The following is a 17,603-nucleotide window of genomic DNA, read 5'->3' on the forward strand; positions in this document are numbered from 1 at the left end:
ATATGGTTGTAGGTCAGAAAACAAGATGGTTCAGTAACAACCAATCCTTCCCAGGGATTGATCTTTGACTTGACATTATACATCCTGAAAAAATAACCATTTCTCATTTTTAGCAGTAACACAAATAGCTATAAGACCAGAAATAGAAATAATGTTGCAATAGAGCATTGTAAGCTTAGCTAGCAAAATACAAGACAGTGACCTGCTAACTTCTCAGAAATGTACGACAAATTAAAAATTTTAATTCATAAATATCAAACAAAAACTTGTTACAATTAAACTGCATTACTGGTTGCTTAAAAATCCATTTTATGATCTTTCAGAATTTGTCAGTATTCCAAATATAAATTTCTAGAGTACTTGATTTTGTACTTTATATATTGCCTTAGTTAATCTTCTGTTTTGTAAAACAGTGCATTTTACATTGGAGTGTGTTGTAACCTTTTAATATTATAAAACATTGTATCAGAACGTTGTTTTTACTGTCTTTTTTTATGTATACATGACTTTGTAAATGTTTCCTATAAAATAGCAATAAATTATTATTATTTAAAGTAAACTTCTGCAGTCTCTCGGAACAATTCATTTTATTAATGTTAGTTCTACAAAATTCTGCCAAAATGCGTGAGAGTTTCTTTGGTGTATTGGTGTGAAAAAAGTGCAGTGTGACACATCTAACATCTGGCTGCATTCACAACTCAAGTTTTTGTTTGTTTTGTCAGTCCCGGCTTACTCTCAGAGGTCCAGTTGTTGCTCTTAGCGGAAATACTCTCTCATGACAATCAGTTACTGTTTGTTCGCTAACTGATAATCCACTATTCCTGACGTTATCTACTTTGAAATCGAACTTCACTCGTAGAGTTATATAATTTATTGCTATTTAATTTTACTATGTAACCAAGGTGATCTTGTTATATCTTTTTATCTTGTATCAGTATTTCATAACTGTTTAACTAATACAACATTACTATCATACCTGTATCTTTGTGTAATAATACTTAAATCTTCAGTCCAGCTCTGTCAGCCGAGCCGATAAGAGCTCTGTTATCAGTTCAAGGTTGGTCAGGCTACCTAGTCCAACTGTGCGTGTTTCGCTTGTTTTATCAAGTCTGAAAATTTATTTTTATTAAGTATTATTAAAATGGCAGTCTGTGGCGTCTGTAAAAAATGTGTCAAATGAAGACAGTGATGTGAAGTGCTCAGGACATTGTGGTTTTGTTTTTCATGCGGATTGCATTAAAGGCGAGTATGAGAAGAAAACACGTTCGTCCAAAGAGTTTAAGTGTAAGGACTGCAAGGCGAATTCTTCGCAAGGTAGTACAAAATCATTAACAGTACTACCTTCAAATGTTTTGACTAAGGACTTTCTTCTGTCAGTAATGGAAAGTTTTAAAAAGGAAGTTTTTGCTGAAATGGAAGGTTTAAAGAAAGAGGTATTTGGCGAAATTGTGTCCTTTAGAACTAATGTAAATGAACTAACAACATCTTTACAATTTTTTTCTGATAAGATCGATTCTTCCTGTAAATTGATGGAACAGTTAAACACTCAGTTTGCCCAGCTTAAGAAAGAAAATGAAGAGATAAAAAGTAAAACTGTTGTTCTATCCAGTGAGGTTCGTGAGCTTCGTGAACGACTAAGAAACCTGGAGCAGTACTCTCGAGTTAATAATGTAGAAATTAACGGTCTGCCAACTACAAAAGAAGAATGTGTAAAGGATCTGCTCAAGGACTTGGCCGCAACTATCGGAGTGGAGGTGCAAGACAGCGACATCTCCGCAGCGCACCGTGTCCCATCCTTCAGGAGGGACCGAGACCCTGCCCTCATTGTACAGTTCACCAGCAGGACGAAGAAGGAAGAGTGGATCAGCAAGTACCGTACGAAGAGGCCAGCGCTGACAGCTCAGCAGGTAAATCAGCGGTTCCCGGCTCAGCGCGTCTATATCAACGATCATCTGTCACCCGAAAACAAACAACTCCTCTCCCAACTTAAGAAAAAATGCCGTGAGATCGGCTACACCTTCGCCTGGTGCAGGGACGCCAAGTTCTTCGCCAGGAAAGATGAGGGAGGGCCTGTAAAAAGGATCACCAGTTTCGAAGATATTGAAAAGCTAAAGTGAAGCTAAGTCAGAGTTTGTTGTTATCATGCTAAAGTGGTTTTTTGTTTTCCTCTTATAGTTTTAGTTTTCTTTTTTAATTTAAAATTAAATTATTGTATTTTCCTAGCTAACACAAATATTTTTAATGCCGGAATATTTATTTTCACTGAGTAGTTTTTTTGTTGACGAGGAGGGTCATGACTTAGTTTATGCAAATATTAGAAGTTTGAGGAAAAATTTTAATAAATTTTTGTTGGAATTAAGTCGACTAAAAACAAAAATCAGTATAATAGTTCTTTGTGAGACCTGGATAAGTAGTGATGAAGTGGGGTTATACCAAATTCAAGGGTACAATACATATCATTGTTGTAATAATACATATAGAGCAGGTGGAGTGATTTGCTACGTTGATATTCAATTACGGGTTACCATTTTAGACGTTAAATTTATAACTGCAGACGTGTTAGCATTAAAAATTCAGATGCATAAAACCTTTTTAAATTTATTATGTATGTATAGGCTACATAGTTTTCCAGAAAACAATTTTACGCAGGAATTGCAAACAAAAATAAGTACTTTAGCTAATAATACCATTTTAATCGGAGACGGGAATATAGACCTACTAGGGGATTCTTTAGCAAGCCAAAATTATATTACTATGCTAAATGGTTTGGGATTTTCACAAATCGTAAATTGTCCTACTAGAATAACTTCCCAATCAGGGACTTGCCTTGATCACATTTTTATAAGACATAAAAATTTAGAACTTTTTCGTAGTGCAGTTTTTGATATCGCATTGACTGATCATTGTTTACTTGGTCTAAAAATCATGAACACAAAATATGATGAAGAGAAAATGGATAACAATGTTCCATTTTCAGACAGTAAATTTGTTATTGACTACAACTTAGTAAAAATTAAACTGCAAAAAGTAACGTTTGCGGAAGTTTACAAAGAAAATGATGTAAATATAGGTTTTAATATTTTCCATGATATGTTGTGTAATGTGATAAGTAGTTGTAAAAAATCTGTAAATAGAGTAACCAAGTTACAAAGAGCTAAAGCCATAACTCCATGGATAAATAACACACTTTTTGTCAAAACTAAATAGGAAAAAGCAGCTGTACAAAATTTTTAAACGAATGCCGTATAACAGAACTTTTAAGGAATACTTTTATCGTTTTAGTCAAAATCTTAGGAATGAAGTAGATGAAGTAAAAAAAGCGTACTATGCAAAAAAAATTTTAGATTGTAAAGGCGACTCAGCACTTCAATGGAAAATTATTAATGATTTGACAGGAGTTAGCAAGACCAAAAGTATTGATCGAATTGAGTTAGATAATGGAGAAACCGTAACAGACCCGTGCCTTGTTGCTCATGAAATAAACAAACATTTTATTTCGGTGCAAGTAGGCCTAGACTGTACTCAGACCGAGAGTACTCAGACAGGCCATATTAATTTGAGAAACAGATTAGCATCTTTTTTTATAGAACCAACTACATTATTTGAAGTGTTGGCAATTATAAAAGGCTTAAAAAATAAGAAATCCTCCGGATTTGATAATATCAATACGAGTCTTATCAAAAGTATAGCAGAAATAATATCTCCTGTTTTAGTTTACATTATCAATCAAAGTTTTAGCTGTGGGATTTTCCCAGATAAATTAAAGGCTTGTGTTGTAATTCCAATATTTAAGAAAGGAACTTCAATAAAACTGGACAACCTGCGTCCCATCAGCCTTTTATCGGTTTTCTCTAAAATTTTTGAAAAAATAATGAAATTAAGGCTTGTAAAGTATCTTAATGATTTCAGTTTTTTTAACCCAAATCAATACGGTTTCAGAAAAGGTAAATCGACGGAAGACGCCCTTGTTAATGTAACGGATTTAATTTATAATAGTTTAAATTGTAGTAATAAATCGACCGGTTTATTTATTGATTTTAGGAAAGCTTTTGATTTGGTAAATCATGAAATCTTATTAACCAAAATGGAGGCCGCGGGTGTGAGGGGAGTGGCTCTCAGCTGGTTCCGTTGTTTTCTCACGGGCCGAGAGCAGCGAGTCCGAGTGGGCGAGTGTCTCAGTGAGCCTCTACCCGTCACAGCCGGGGTTCCCCAAGGATCTGTAATTTCTGCTACATTGTTTTTAATTTTTATAAATGACATGCTAGAAATAAATTTTAAGGGAAATCCCAGTGCTTTTGCAGACGACGTGGCTCTTTTCTATTCAAATAAAAATATCGAAACCCTATCTAATGACATGACTGAAGATTTGAGGTCACTTAGAAAATGGTGTTCAATAAATAAAATGTTCATTAATGTTAATAAGACAAAGTATGTCAATTTCGCCTTTAAGGGATTTGACTTGGTAACAGATTTAAAATATCATGATATGGATTGTTTAATGGTAAATTGTTGTTGCGATGACATCACTAAAGTGCCGACTTTCAAATATCTAGGAGTAACATTAGACGAAAAACTAAATTGGGAGTCACATATTAAAGAAATTTTGTCAAAATTAAAATCATCCATTAGGAAATTCTACTTTTTGAAAAATTTTTGCTCCACAGACCTATTAAGATCTTTATATTTTGCTTTAATTGATTCTAGAATGCAATATGGATTAGTTTGTTGGGGAGGGACATATAATTATTTAATAGGCAAATTAAGGGTTGTTCAAAATCACTTTCTACGAATAATACTAGGTAAGAAAAAGAGGGACAGTTCTTTTCCATTGTATGTAGATTTGAAAATACTGCCTATTCAACATCTTTACGTATTTAAGGTTCTAAGGTTATTTTATTTACGGAGTGGGAATACCGGAACGACTGATCTTTTATATGCAACTAGAAGTATAAATAGAAGAAATTTCAGAATGCATAAAGTAAATAAATCATTTTTTAAACATTCTTTTATATATAGTGGACCATCATTTTTTAATAGATTACCTCAACATATTAAAGAAACTAATAATATAAAGTATTTTAGTCTGAAAGTAAAACTTTGGTTGTTTAGTCATCACGATATTGCGTTTTTAAAAACAGATGTTGGCCTAAATGCTTAACTATTTATTTTTATTCTTTTTAATGTAAATAATATTTTAAGAACTTGTTTGTTTTAGTATAATTAGCTGTCCTTTCATATTTTGTAATCTGAGTAATGCATAATTTGTATACTGTAGTTTTAGTTAGTTTTGTATAAGTCTTAACTTATGGAATAGAGTCAGCTAAGTCTGACAGACGCCACAGAGTGCGGCTTAACTGGCAGCAACATGAACACCTGGACTCAAGAAGTAACTTTGTTTTTATATTTTTGTTTTAACTGACCACGTTACTTGTAAAAGTGGTCAGTCATTCCAGAGTTTTTTAAGTTGTGTTAACCATGTGTATTCTATTATTGGAATAAATCATTATTTTCATTATTTTCATTATTTTCATTTTAATTCTCAATAAACTTATTTGAAATTTATTAGAATATGAATACACAACAGTAACACAAAGTGACACGACTTCACGCAAAATATCAAATCCAGTGAAGATATGGAATAAAATACACAGATTGCGTTGTGTCATGCCCTGTGTACTTTATTCCATATGTTAACATTTATTTGATAGTTTCACATTGTGTTGCATCGCTGTATGTGTATTTGGACCCTTTATACTTCAAGTCAAATTTAGTGTGTATTTCGCCTTTCTTTCTTTCTTTAACCTTGCTATCTTTTACTTGTATTTCACGCTTTTTAACTGGCATGAAATAATTATTATGCCAACTATAATAAATGTAACTTTGTGTAGTAATAATTACGTAGTAAAAACTTAAGTTTGATTTATTTCAATTACTGTGACTAACAATATCTTAGCTAGTCAAAGTTATTTTTAACATGTTAAGTCCCATGTGATTCTACTCAGCCCAGAGACTTTAACAAGTACATTACTCATATCCCAGAGTTGCACAGCTTACATTAATTACATTTTTGCCTTTATGCTAGTGCATTTGATTTAGGATTGGTTGTTGAATGGTTGTTTTGAGGGGGGGAAATAGGTATCACTAAATACCCAAGGGCAGATGATAATATCATTCTCCAAGGCCCATGGGCATTCACTGATGATACCCATATTCACAGCCGATTTACACTTGAAACTCACATGTTCTATGTCCTCCAACTGTTACAAACGAGCAGGAAGCAGCAGGTGAACAGTGTGAGCCATAACATATCTCTTGCTTTTTGCCTATACTTATTTTACTGTTGGTATAAATTGTCACAAACTTTAACCCATTGAGGAAGCAATTAACCTAGCCTCTCTAGGACTGAATTTTTGAATTGATTTTGGCAAAAATGCATAGGTCTACTAAAATATTAATATAACGAGTTTGGATACAGATACATTTTCAAAACATTTTAGTCTATTTGGTTGCTCTACAATAGTGTTTGTTGCTTTCGCCAAATAATTTTTTATTTAATTTTATGTTTAGTATATAGGCTATTTAAAAATTGTTTAGTAAGAAAAGCAAAAAGATCAAAAGCAACTATTAATATCCTATTACATACTTTTTTGTTTATCTCAATAATTTTTTATGTAAAACAGCACAATGTGTTTTACATGGATAACTAGTTTTAATTGGATTACTTAATAACAAAGCATAATAACAAAAGAATTAAAATTAAATATTTTTTTTTACTTCTTGATGGTTTTATGACAAGCTCCTGAATTAGTTGGCTCGGAGATGAGATAAAACTGTTTGTTTCATTCAATTTTTATTATTGAAACGATAATTAAAATAAACTATTTACATTACATACAATGGCCATTCATTTACATTTTATAATTCAATTTTGTGACAGTCTTTGAGTATCTTTGATATCCCAATATCACTGTCCAAATATCGGTCTACTTCTGAAGTCTGCAAATTGTCTTGTTCAATGAGGTAGTGGAAGAAATAAAAACTCATTCAAGAACTATAAAAAGGTAAACACTAAATATTTATAAAACAATACATAGAATGTAAGCAGAACATTGAAGTGATGAAAATTGGGCATATCGCAATATGTAAACAATAACAAAACAAGCTATTAGTTGTAGCTCCAGTGTACAAACATAATAAATCGAAACGGAATAATTGCTTATAGGGATGCACAAGGGCACAAAACTGCGATCTAGCAGGAAAAAAACAAATACGTGATCTTTAGTGTCTAAAAAGAGCACGAGTGTCACTCGGGCAAGATTATTCAGTCCCGCTCGGCTGCAATGAGTGACACTCGGGTAAGTTCCCCAAGGGTTAAGAGTCACAGGGTAGCCCACTTGGGTACAACATAAGAACATGCTGCAAGATCATAAATTTTCTTCTTATTTATTCTACAGACATCACCTCTGTGACCATAACCTGGAATGAGAATGGTGGAGCATGATAGTGAACTCAGTCTATCTACTGTATGGATCCAAGAATATTCCCCCATATATGGTCTGAACATATTCTAAATTCATAGGGAACTGGTACATTACTCAAGAGGCCTTTCTCTTAGATCATAAGTACATTTGTTTTGATCTGCAATGCAATCTTGATACCAAAACCCTACGCTAACAGACTGAGCATCCTATAGTAGGAATCTTGACATTATGATAGGAACAATGGGTGGGGTAATAACTAGCATTATGGATATGAATCACACTGCATCTAAATTTGCAGTTGTCAGTTGTTACCATTAGAATTGTCCATTGTATCAAAGGAAGGTTCCGACCTGCACTAGACTGTAAAAAGGCACATATCAGGGGGTTGATTTAATATTGTAAGATGAGCCGTAACTCGGACCCATATTATCAAACTCTCACATATTACAGCTTAGGAATTAAAAACCAAAACAAAAATCTTTCAGACGGAAATATGCACTATTCTAGCTTGTGCAAATATAGGATTGGCTAGGAATTACGTTGATCAACGGATATTGATACTATTTGACAGCCAGACCATCTTAACTCGTCAGAATTAACTGCAAGGCTGGTATGGGCATGCTTCAAGACATTATCTATTCTAGCTAGTCCTAATTCAGTTGGGTTCCTGGACGGACTCGTTTTGAGGGCAATGAACTCATCGACATTAGCAAGAAATGGCTTTGGATATAGGTAATTTCCCTTATTCTCCTTTTCTTCTAAGGAGTGACCTTTCCACCATTCAATTAAGTCTCAAGGACCTATTCTGCACCCAAAGTGTACCAAGGCCAACCAGTTTTCGGTTTCAACAGTTCTAAAAACCACTGAAAAAGACCGATCAGGTCATTCTGGGGAAATTCACCAACCTTGCCCAGAATAACAAAGATGGCGTAACACTTTCTTGCTATTGCAGGACAGACTAAGAGCAGGTGTTCCGCAGTTTCATCCTGCCCATTACACATTCTACAGAGCGGATCCTCCCGGAGAATACCAACTCTGTGAAGATGCTTTCTCATGTGAACATGTCCCGTAACCAGACCCATAATCTGAGAAGACACCAGTCTACTTAAGGAGAGGTCAGACGCCACTCTGGAGAAAGGCAACTGTAGGACCATTCATTTCCTTTATTACTGGACACAGTCAATCCAGGAAACACTTGCACACCTTAGGACTCACTACCGAAGACTATGTAATCAGCCAGAGGAGTTTAAAAACATTATTTTGGATTGTGAGAGGCTTGAGAATAGGAGAAGAATCCTTTATGGAACCTCACAGCCAGATGATGAATTCAATGTCAGCATTGGGCAGAAGCTCTTGGATTTTGTTGAAGGAGTAGGCAGGTCCTACTAGTGGAACTTGGGGTGAGCAAAAACCTTCTGTTGAAGCACTGGTAATTAAGTCCTTTATAACCTCCTCTTTTATCTAACATAATCTTCTTTACTACAAAAACTTGTCAGTATCAAGTGACTTTAAAAGGATTTTTTTTATAATTACAAAGATTACCATAGTTGATAGCCACGGCCTGGATCACCACCAGCAATGACTCCTTGGATCACCAGTGATACCAACGGGACTGAACGACAAACATGTAAAGTACACCCAAAGGGCTCAACGTGGCATTCTAACAGTGCCCAATACAATAACCTAATCTATTTTTATGGTCTCTAAAATTTTTCCAGACAACAAATGACCCACTGTTGAAAACAGAAATTATTAAAAATATCTTAACACGTTCAAATTATTATTAAGATTGCTAACAATGCCCCATGTCTTGCCTGACAAGGCACACTACATTAGACTACAAGTAACAAGTAATGAATGTTTACCTTGTAATTTGGACCTTCCAGTTGATCTAGACAATCTCCACAACAACCTCGTAAGTGCTCTCTACACGCTCTTAACACAACCTCATCCAACTGTGAACAGAATCATCTAGTTGTAACAAACTGTCAGGTGTCACAAATTGAGGTAATAATTGTTATAGCATTTTATTTCTGAAAACCAGTGATTAGCAGGAAAACTGTACCTCAAGCATGGTAACAAACTTAGGTTTCTCCTTGAGCAGCTCATACAGCAAAGCTCCATCTCCTCCCCCGAGAATGACAATCTCCTTGTCCGAGTAGTCCTCTTTCCCTCTCTGCATCAGAGTCTCTGTGTAGATCAGATCTCGCTCTGACAGATCTAGCGAACAGAAACAATGTATTACTCTCGAGTATGGGAAGACAATGATTCTATTGCTGAAAAACTTATACAGGAGAGTTCCAACCACTCATAATATATACCACATTTTGCTCTGGGCAGATATGAACAGCAAAACCAGTACATTATCCAAGAAACTAGAATGTTCTTAATGCAATTTTTATACCAGAGTTATAATTCTATTACTGGAGAAGTTATCCTTTTTCAAGCAGTATTCCTATCTCTATTGATCAGGTCTTACTCCAACACATCAGAACATAATAAGGATTCCTAATTCTGGTAATATGGAAGCAATGTCCAATTTCAAATTCTCAAAGGAAGCAAAATATTAAAGTAATCTTTTATATACTATTATCACTGGTCAACTTTACAAAGATCCAATTTAAGATATACATGTAAATAGCTTTGTAAAGATAGTTTGAGGCCAAACTAAATTTTAACCCTGAAACTGGCAAAAGTCATAATTTTCTACGCATTTTTTCTTGCTGTGAGTATGGAGTTTTGCATTTTACAATTTGGGTGTTATTGTGGTATAAATGGATTTTTAACTTTTAAAAGCTATTATTAGTCATTATTTAATAAGTTATTTTTAAACACTAATAATTCAGAGTAATGATAAAACAAAAGCTGGTGAACTCTATAACCATGTGTTTAATATTCAGTTGAACAAAATCAATTTATTTGAAAGTGGAATGCGAATACAAAATTAAAAACAAACCATGTGGCACACAAACAATCACACATAGATAGCACAGAGAAAGTGAGTCAATAACGTGTGGTTACCAACATACATCACGACAACACCGATCTTACACAAGTAGCACAATTAGCAAGGGGCAAAACCGATCTTACAAGTGGCTGCATCAACGTGAGATCTAATTACCGATCTTACACAACTTACTATTACTGTTATTAAAAGCTGGTATTTATCGTGGAATTATACGATGAATTGAGTTGGTGGAGCACACATTTTAGGTATGTGTCTGTCCAAGATGGCAAATTTGGTTTCACTACAACACTCTGGATATATGGGATATGACTTCTCTATTCCATTACGTTCTCACTAAGATAGTGTAAAGAAGAGAAAGACATTATCACCCAAAGAGTTAATAACAACTATTTCCAATATTGCTGTGTATAAAAATTCAGTGCATCCATAAAAGGACTAATAATAATAAGATATATTTAACATGCAGTATTTTGTACTATTAAATAAACTTGAATAAATATGATACTTAAATATTTTTTTACAATTACTTAAACTCTTTAAATAGCAGAGAAATAACAAAGAACCCAGGATTGATCCCTGAAGAACTCCGTACTCTATCTTTTGGAGTGAGATATTTTCGAATGTAATTGTTTCTGAAGTTCATAACACATCAAATAATTACTTACTCTGTAGTTCATCCAGAACTAGAAGGTTGCCTAGACTCTTGGAGTGTACAATCTGCACTTTCTGGTATGGTGACTGCTCCTCAAAAAGTACAGCATCAATATCATATTCCAGGATCCTTTCATCTGTTTTAAACACAACAAATTAAACATATATGCATATAAATTGTTATAATTGTAACAATTTGCCTTTCAGCAAAATCTTAGTGCTTTGATTTCTTATTATAACAGTAATTAATATGACGAGAAATGATGAATCCTCCAAACAGTTAAAATTGAAGACGTGTATGTTTGGTTTTACTTAATGAAAATCAAGTTTACATCCAACTCAAGGTCAGAATAAACTGTAACATTTTATTAATTAATCACTTGGTTTAAAGGATTATTAGCAAAATACTTCACTACATTGAACAAAATTTAAAACATGACCACACTTAATGTTTTTAATTTTTACTTAACAATGAAAAATAAAACATAAAATAATTCATTATAATAAGGTAATATAAAGACGCAACTGATAAAAGTAAAGCTTATAATCTTGATAATAAAATAGTAAAATTTAATAAATACACTCATCATTATTTAATATCAGTGTAAAATTATTTTCAATATGCAGGGGTATTCAAAAAGAATGGGGCAAAAATAAGGATAGCCCTAATGAATTTATACACGAAGAGTCACAAAATCATAATAACTGCATAAAACAATTTGTAAACACATTCGATGTGGCCTACTGTACGGAAAGTAGCATATCCCTCACCAAACCTGGTGGGGGACTGTCTGGACAGCTACACTACCAATATTTCAGCACTCAGTTATTTCAGCTTTCAGCTCTAACTGCAATCTAGCTGCAGATCTCTGAAACTTGTACAATATGATGTATACTTTATGTTACCTCCGCTTGGCCTGCAAAAGCGTGCCTATTGTCTGGAGAGTATCAGTGAAATACATACTCATATGGACCCATACAATGTCCGTTTTAAATGAATGCGTTTTATTTTATACACTACAATTATTCAAATAATATTAGCCACTGTCTGGAAAGTCCCATAGATTACTTACTAGTAAAAACGTGATAAAATTCAATACAATGACAATGATTTTATAGCATAATGAACCAAAATAGCTCCAACCGCACGAAAACAATGAATTTGAATTTTGCCGCATATCAAGAACATAACTGCGCCTTTTGCCTCAGCGAACGTGTTAAATTAACAGGCTTTAATGTCCATAACAAAATTTGAATATGCAGTACAAATTCTCTAAATGAGTGCTATTAGTTACTCTGCAAGTAACAGGTGATAACTCCGCCACCACGCTCTGCAACATTCTTGTGTTATGAATTGTACTGCTTCTATAATGAGCTGTTTTAAACCTTCAGGACAGGAAAAAAACGCAATGAGACAAGTTATGTGATCATGGTAGCCAGTGCAACAGAAACTTTCATTTCCAGAGTGACCAGTCCAACCAACGGTCAGCAGAGTAATGGAGGTCATATTGAGCATTTATAATGCAAATTCAAATTTATGTAATGTACATAAAACTTCTTAATAAAAATTATTGTATGTAATTTTTATGATTTTATGAATCCATTTGAAAATAAATTAAATTTATTTTTGCACCATTCTTTTTATTGACACTGTACTGGTAGGAAAATGAATTAAATAAGGATTAATTGAAATCAAGTAAATAAATGCTCAGTCTATGTAATAGCATAGTATTTAGTTGTAAATTATAATGAATTCGACACATTCAACTGGAAACAAATAAAAAATGAACTTGCCTGAAGAAAGAAAATATCTATCAGCCTTGCCTCCACGTTTCAGGGCAGGGTATTTGTGACTTTTCATGCTACCAGTGAGCTTTGTCAAAGTAGATTCCAGTTGCCGGACAGTCTGTCAAACCCAAGCATACAATAACACAAATTGGTCAGGTGGCGATCCATGCAAAATAAACAGTGAAGTCAACATAACAGATGTGTGAAATATAATCTGAACGGCAGGAAAACAAGTAAACTTAATCTGCATGAAAACCAAATAAAATAGTGCCTACTTACTGATTGTAACACAATGGGCAACAACACTACCAACTGTAATAAGGCATACACAATAAATAAGCCAAACTAAATTGGAATGAATTGTGAGCAGATGGGTGCTATTCTTCTTTCTATTCCCAATATTGCAAAATACTTCACAAATCATATTAAATGACAAAGAAGAATTTAAACAATTTTCAAAAACATTTCCCATACTCTAAGCTCATAAATTATTTGATAACCAGCATCACATATTGTTTCTCCAAAAGTACTATTCAGCCTTAACATGTTACAAAGCAGAGAAATTAATAATTTTTAAATATTTATTCTATACACTTATTTGGACAGTTAAGTATTTAAAATTTAACCTGCATTTAAAGTAAAATGTTTTAAATATAATTTTGTAAGTTTATGGATTTACTTGGTCAATATAAAACTACTATACTTTACTGAACTATTATTTTATAGTTTTGTTGTATTAAAAATTGTAAAAGATTTTTACGGTAACATTTTAACACTGAGCCACCGGTTCCGATCTCTAATTTTTAAAGACATCAGTAAGACGTTTCAGTACACTGCCCATAAAACAAACAGTCGATTATCAACATTTTACTTCGAAAAATGTCAACAATATTAATAAAAAAGCTCTGCAGGAATGGTATTTTTAGACCTATTAATTTCCTTTTTAATTAAATCATAACAGACAGCCAACCAGCGATTTTATTTTTCGTTATAGGTACCCATTGGATGATCCACTTTGAAAAGACAGAACCATTGTCTAATGATACCGTCAATCTTAATGGTCTATCCATAAAAAGCTTACAGTCCGTGGTAGCTTTCTAAAGCTTTTTACTTTTTAGGCTTTTTAGTAATACAGCTATATCACTACTAGCCTATTGAAAAATGTATGGCTGCCAGAAAAGCTGGTTCACATGTCACGTCATTAGCCATCACAAGATTTATTCAATATATAATATTATATGATGTTTGTTGTTATCATTATCAATATGTTGTTATTAAAACTATTATATAGATATTGTTGTGTTATGAATGTTGTTTATTAACATAGAAATTACATAACAGGATTACAATTACCTTTAAATTATTGTTGACGCTATTTTACAGTGTCATTCTGTCTGTCAATAAAGAATTTATCAATTCTGAATTTTAGTAAATTGCTTTCTTAACTAAATAAATTTGTTTTAATAGAAATTATTTAGAAGATTGTATATTAAAAAGTAGAACAAAACTGGCTAGGTTACAGACTATCAATGGAGGAAAAAACGAATATTCCCCAACAGGATCAATATTCAAATTTGCATTGATTTACTCCTTCCTTTGCCCATCGTCAAAACTATCAATAACTATATAGTAATTTTGTATGGCAAATACAAACAAATACAAATTTGGATATATTGTGTTATTACACAGCCATTTAGAAAAATAGTACCACTGAATAAATTAGCTGAATGACCCTCTCAAATGTTCTACTGGATGTGCATTAAGACTAAGCCATGCCACAAAATATATTTCTGGAAAGCTATCCACAATAATCTTCCTGTTAACAGGTTGTCTATCTAATAATAAGAATATTTTTTTTATATTTACAATTTATCTTAAGATATGGTTTAATTATGTTAAGTAACTATAGCATGATTCCAAATATTATGAATATTCTAAAAAAAAGCATCTTATTAATTATACTAGAACAGAAACTCAAACCATAATAAATACACATATGAATTAAAAACTTACATCTTTGAAATCCCGTATTGTTTTAAATAAAATCTTATAACCCACTTAATATTTACAATATTACACAAAAAAAGATAAACAAAGTTGATCAAAACAGATCACAACGTAACAGAAACTTTGAACATAATACAGCAATTTTTGTCTGACTGAACTATGGTCTGCCAACATTAAAAAATAAGACATTGGTTTAGCACAAGTACTAGTTTACTCAGATTTAAGATTCTTTTAAAATTGACAATATTAAATTTGAACTTTTGGTAATCTATGCCACCATCTATACCTTTTACAGAATATGGATTCCTTCGTAAAGATTCCTTCACAAGAGATGGATTAATTTATTGGTATAAATTTGCCAAAAACGCTTTTAATATAAAATATTAATAAGTCTTTATCTCAACTCAAAGCGTTTTAATTTTCAAGAACAAAATTAATTTCCCACGTTCAATGTACAGAATTTTAAGATTATACTGTTGATAGAATCTATCTCAATCGTTAATTTTGTTATTTTACAAGATACATACTAGAAACACATTCCTACAGAATGACAAAGTGACAAGCAATTTTTTTAGTTGTCTGATCCATATTTCCAGTTTTAAATATTTAAATGTTAAAGGCCACTTCATTAACAATGTTTCTTATTCATAATCTTGTTTTAATAAACAAATTCATGTTATTTTAATATATTTTTTGAACTTTAAATTAATTTCTTATGATCTTATATCTAACTTAATTAACTAAATAGTTCAATTAAAACCATAATTTTTAAGATGCCTATAATTCATTAAGCATGCTAAACATTGAGGTTTCATTAAATTGAATTCACTCTATTTGTCCTATTTTTACCTGCTGGTAATTTAATTCCTTTAGCAACTTCTACATCATCTATTTAGGTATAATGTAAAAGTTCATGATTTATGATATAAACTCCACAGATCTTCAAGAAACATATCAAATATTGATTTCTAGAAACTATGTATACTGAGATACAAATAATTCAGATTGGCAGGTTCAATAGAAACCTAAAAATTGTGTTTTTTTTATTTACTTAAGTGAAATGTTTGAAGAAGTTTGCCTTGCTATCGAAAGGCCTTAAACAAAAAAAGTTTAAAATATTGGTTCTTGTTTATTTTCTAGATAGTGAAGTGGTTATTTGATTATTGACCCCTATTATACACCATCATGAAGTTTATTATTTTAACTTAAAGATTGTCTGGTTAAATTTCTTTTAACGAAAATTTTTTATTGTAAGTCAATTTTTTATTCATGAGAATGAAAGAGTAATGTATATATATATTGCATTTGTTAGACACTCATCAAGATTTGTATCTTTAAAGTTATGGTTTAGTTCACCAGACTTGAAGTAGTAACATAAGATTCCTTTACATATTATCTTCACTATTCCTATTCAATCTTGGACTGTGATGAATGACAAAATTCCTTATTCCTTATTGAAATGTTGTATATTTTATAAAATAAAATGCTGAAATAACTGTGTTTATGTTTGTTATCATTAATATACCCAGGCATACAGTGAGTGAAAACAGTTTAAATTATCTTTTACAGCAACGTTAAACTATTCATTTAACATTTGTATCTATAGTGGAACCTCGATATATTGATCCTCCAGGGGAAATACAAAACTTTGATATATAGAGAATTTCGATATAATGAGGTTCGATATATCAATACAGACTTTGACATATCGAAGCCTTTAATGTCTAAATCAAATTGAGGGCAATTTACCACTCCGGCAACAAAAAAACCAAGGAGTGTTAATGATTGGAGTTTCAAGTCTCGACATAAAAATGTGGTAATGTACTTCATTTTTTGCACCGATAAACTGAAATTTTTATACACATATATATATGTCAATGACAAAACTTCGATTTATCAAGGAATTCGATATATAATGAGGTTCGATATATCAAGGTTCCACTGTATAATCGTAATGTTTAACTACAGTGGTCCACCACTCTAGAGTTGAATGCAAATCACAACCTGCTTGTAACATTCTCCAAGTAAGTACATCTATTGATTCTATACTTTATCCAATGAACCATACATTTTGAGAAATGTTTTAAAACCGCTATCTAACAATAAAAATCATATCCCGCAAAAAATAAGTTAAAATGAGAATTGCATGAAGAAACTAGTCTACTGCAGTTTTAAAATATCGATAATACATGAAAATGAAGAGTGAGATGAAGGTCCCATGCAAGCCGTTTAATCCATGCCAGAACGAAGATAACGTCGAGGCATACCTGAAGAGTTGAGGTAAACGTCAAATCGAGCCCCTCGCCTCACAGGGGGGAACAACTTGCTGCGAGGGGATGTTAGAGCAAATCTCATCTGAGACTCCAAACCACGAGACTTCTGTACCCACATACGATTATAGGAAGTAAGTACAGCCTTATTCAGTACCTTTGTGTGTTTTATTGAAAAGCATACATGGTGGAAATTACTAAAACTCTTTAACACTTTCACTTTAAATAAATGTGGAATTAAATTGGTGTTGTAAATGTTATTTTATGAAGTCATTTTAATCATACAAAATCAGGATTGTTGTATTTTACAAGACATCTCATCAAGTTATCAAATTTTGGTTAACTTCTTACTCAGTAAAAGGACAAACAAGAGATAAATGTAATCCGTATAATAGAACAGTTGAAAAGATACTTAAGCCATGAAGCCATCTGAAGAAA

At 32.5% G+C, this 17,603-nt stretch overlaps 1 pseudogene; it reads right to left on the reverse strand.

The window, feature by feature from the left end:
• Nucleotides 1–17,603, reverse strand: part of LOC124371534 — a 50,779-nt pseudogene that overhangs the window by 12,634 nt on the left and 20,542 nt on the right.

Source organism: Homalodisca vitripennis, unplaced genomic scaffold (assembly GCF_021130785.1).
Source record: "Homalodisca vitripennis isolate AUS2020 unplaced genomic scaffold, UT_GWSS_2.1 ScUCBcl_1568;HRSCAF=5355, whole genome shotgun sequence".
NCBI classification, from domain to species: Eukaryota; Metazoa; Arthropoda; class Insecta; order Hemiptera; family Cicadellidae; genus Homalodisca; species Homalodisca vitripennis.